The sequence below is a fragment of the Mustela nivalis genome (genome assembly GCF_964662115.1).
Source record: "Mustela nivalis genome assembly, chromosome: 15".
In the NCBI taxonomy this organism is placed as follows: Eukaryota; Metazoa; Chordata; class Mammalia; order Carnivora; family Mustelidae; genus Mustela; species Mustela nivalis.
The window spans coordinates 46,781,509-46,785,728 of record NC_139034.1 but is presented as its reverse complement, the minus strand read 5'-3'; the positions used below and the strand labels follow the sequence as shown (position 1 = coordinate 46,785,728).

The 4,220-nt window shown below is 37.2% G+C and overlaps 1 pseudogene across 1 annotated transcript; it reads right to left on the bottom strand.

The window, feature by feature from the left end:
* Nucleotides 1–2,724: 2,724 nt before the first annotated feature.
* Nucleotides 2,725–3,544, bottom strand: LOC309849150 (protein SET pseudogene; annotated as a pseudogene). The gene has a single exon. The product of its transcript is annotated as a protein SET pseudogene (transcript).
* Between the last annotated feature and the right edge of the window lie 676 nt (nucleotides 3,545–4,220).

Sequence of the window (4,220 nt, the reverse complement as noted above, 5' to 3'; positions counted from 1 at the left end):
AATCAAATTTATACTTAAGGAAGTTCCTGAGATCATATCACAAATATATATTTTAAGTTTCCCCTTAATCTTCTTAAGGTACCTCCTGCTATCCATCATCATAATATAAACTAGAGAAAGGGAAATATCCAGGTATACATGGGATTATTTGAGACCAATTTTGGGGTATCATTTTTACAGGAACAAGAATTACTGTCTTCTACTTCTTAGAGGTGTTTTATGAAAGACAAGTGATAAATTGTAAAAAAAAAAAAAAAAAAAGAATGCCTTCATTGTAGGCGCAGTGCATCCCTAAACTAATCCCAGAGTCTTGGTCTTTAGCTGTAATATGCTATTGGCATTACATATTAGTTCCCTAAACTGTAGGCTAAGAACTATTACAAAAGAAAAAGGAAAATAAATAAAAGCAAAAAGTACTGTAAAGATAGACAAAATTTTAAAAAAAAGTTCTTATTACACTTATAATGAATTATCCAGGTTGAACTATATTGAATATGGTTATTTCTTAGAAACTGACAACAAACTATTAGAAACACATTAGGCTAGTGGCTCCATACACAGATGCTTTTCCAGATGGGCTTTTCTCTTGGTGCAAATACATTTTGCCTCTGGTTCACAGCATGCAACCATTATCTAAAAAATGCTTTTAACTTTATCCTATACACAGAAGCACCAAAGAAGGATTCTAACAGGAAAAACAGTCAACCAATTCAAATTCACACAAGTAAGAGACCCAACATTAAACCTATCCAATATAACTTCTATCCAAGAAACGTGTTTTGCTGAAAAGAAAGCAGCAAATAGGCTAATGACATACATGCCTCGCTCTAAGTAGAATGCTTTATGTAGGGAAGTTGTAGCAAAGACGGAGAGGAATAGGAAAAGGAAAAAAAAAGAAAAGAAACTGGAAGAGAAGCCAAATTAGAGAGGGTGGAGAAAAAAAGAATAGAAATAACCATTCTTCTAATTGCCAAATAACCCATTGTGTGAAGAGACTATATTTCTTTTTAATCCATTCTGATGTGGGTAAAAAAAATGTATTTTTTCACATTTGGGAACCACAATGGAAAGGTTGGTATGAACAGCTGAGAACATGTATCTAAACACTCACAAATACCTGACTTTCTTTAAGATATTTACTTAAGAGTGGGTCATGGGCTCTGGATATCTTTACTTATTCTAGATAATGTTACATTGTGCCCAAAAAGTTATACCAATTAATAGCAAAATAATAGAGGAGGTGTCTTTGGTCTGCAGGCTCATTCTGGCATTGGTAGATACTTTATTTTATTTTATTTTATTTTATTTTATTTTATTTTATTTTTATCTTATTTATTTATCTGACAGAGAGAGAGAGAGATCACAAGTAGGCAGAGCAGCAAGTAGAGAGAGAGAAGGAAGCAGGCTTCCTGCTGAGCAGAGAGCCCGATGACAGGCTCTGTCCCAGGACCCTGAGATCATGACCCAAGCAGAAGGCAGAGGCTTAACCCACTAAGCAACCCAGACACCCAAGATATTTTAAATTTTTGAGAATCTAGAATGTATCTACTGTGAGTACATTTTTTTGTGTGTACACATTTAGTTTTATTGTAACAAAGCAACTTGTACACTTTTTTGGGAGGGGTTTCCAAATCAAGTTTAATAAATAAAACAGAAAGGGATTCAAGGCAGTTCTCACTTCACAGTGTGGTCCTTGGTGGGGTGAGGGAAGGTCGAGGCCAACTCTGCAGACGGGCTCGATCCAAAACCCTCTCCTGGTGACACCGGGGTTGGGGAGTGCTGCCCTGGCCCCGTGGAGGACCCCACTCCGATTTGCAACTTGTACACTTTTAACGTTTAAAACTGAGCATCATCTTTCCTTTCCAGTAAAACAAAAAGAAAATTTAAAAATAATCAGGAACAGAATTACAATAGAGAATGTCAATTCCAAATAAGATCCTACAAATTCTGCTGATTCTCCCATCGAGTGGCAGGGCTCAAGTCGTCATTAGGAGAGAGTTTTATTTTAAAAGTGTCATCGTAAACTGCAAGGATGCGCATGAAACATCACAATTAAACATGCCAAAGGAGAAGCCATGTTTTCAAAATGCCCACTTAACCCACCCAAACCTCTCAAACCCACCCTTTCCTGACCTTCTATAACCCCATTTTTAAAAATTTTTTTTCTTTATTTTAAACAAGAGAAAGTAGACAGGTACATGTTGGTAAATGCTAACTGTCCATATTCACATAGAGACACAGTGTAATCTCTGAGCCCAATATACAGAGAAAGGAGGAAAAAAGCTAGATTTCTCTGCACTAATCAACAGGAGCCTAGCACCCTCCAGCTTCCAGCAGAGCTAAGGGAGCAGGTTTTTCTTTTTTCCCACAGAGCACGGTGGTGTTGATTCCATAAAGTTTTTGTTTTTGTTGAGACAGGAAGGGACAAAAATGAATTTGGAACAAAAAGGGGTAGAGATTCTTTTCCCACTGTATTCTGCTCAAGGTATTTCCCCCCCAAATAAGCTGAGAACCAATGGTATAAAGGGAGAGAAAAAGGAGTCTTCAAAAAACAGGGCGGATGAGCACGAGAGGAGAAAAGAAAAAGAAAAAGGAAAAAAAAAAAAAAAAAAAAGACGGCAACTTGCTCCCAGGGACTGAAGAAAATTAAAAAAGGAAGGTTGGAATCCATCAGTGTTCCATTAGTCATCTTCTCCTTCATCCTCCTCTCCTTCCTACCCCTCATCATCATCTTCATCTTCTTCACCTTCATCCTCATCTGTTATTCATCCATATCTTCCAATCCTTCTTCTTCATCATCATCATCACCCTCTTCTTCCCCTTCTTCGTCATCCATATTGGGAACCAAGTAGTACTGTAATGGATTTGGCCAAATATCATCTTTGATGACCTCTCCTAATCCATCTGCACCTGCATCAGAATGGTCAGTAAACCAGGTAAAGAAGCTCTCTGGTTCCTCATGCTGTCTCTTCCTGCTGGTTTTATTCTGTGGTTGACTTGAACGTTTTGTCAAATCCTTTCCAGATTTCCATTTGATTTCAGTGGACTTTGAAGATGGATCACTATTCTCATTCAGATGAAATTCTTTGGAGAGAACTTTATTTTCGAAGTAAGGGTTTTCATCAAAATAAAAATCTATTTTGTAACCTGATTTAATATCTCCAAATTCTGTCACTTCAACTCTTGTCAAATAATGCAATGCCTCTTCATCCTCCTCCCCAAGCAGTGCAGACACTTGTAGATGGCTGACAGATATTGTTAACCAAAAATTGGGGATTTTGGCGATCAATTCTGACCTCTTCTGAAAAAATGGTTGGTGGAGTTTGTTATATTTCTGTTCTACTTTCAAAATATCCTCACTGGCTTGTTCATTAAGTCTGTCTATTTCATTTTGTACTTCATCAATATGTTCAATTGCTTCTTGCTGTTCTTTTTCTCCTTTATGCAAGTGCTGAGATGTTGACGCCTGCCCTAGCTTGGAGGCAGGAGGCAGTCTCGGTTTCTTCGTTTGAGGCGGGAGCAAAGACTGGCGTTTGGGGGCCATGCTGCGAGGAAACTCCAGGAAACCAGGAGAGAGGCACGTCTGGAAGCTCTGATTGTTGCTCTGAGTACATTTTAATGGTCATTTTAATTTCCTAGAATACAATGTCATTTATCATTTTCAACATTTGGATTTACTCTTTTTGTTGTAGCTTTTCAAGTTACTTGCCCATTTTTTAGAGTACATTTAAAAAAAATTCAGTGACTCAGTGACTCACTCATTAAGCATCTGCCTTCAGCTCAGGTCATGATCCCAGGGTCCTGGGATTTGACCCCACATCAGGCTCCCTGCTTGGCTGGAAATCTGCTTTTCCCTCTCCCACTCCCCCTGCTTGTGTTTCTGTTCTTGCTGTCTCTCTCTGTCAAATAAATAAATAAAATCTTTAAAATAAAAAATTTAGAAAAACTCTTTCATATATACTTCTTTCCATATTTTGAACGCTTGTCATTTATAGGTTATATGCGTTGAAAAATACATGTTGACAATACATTCCTACACACTAGGCTCTTTCACTTCCACATCTTAGCTTTTTCACACACTGTCATATTTTCACTCTCATTTTGGTATATTGTGATTAACTGAATTCTTAATTTTAATGTAGTATCTTTCAAGATTAGTATTAAAGAACTTCTATTATAATGGTTTCATTAAGATAGTATCTCATGATATCTTTTTAACA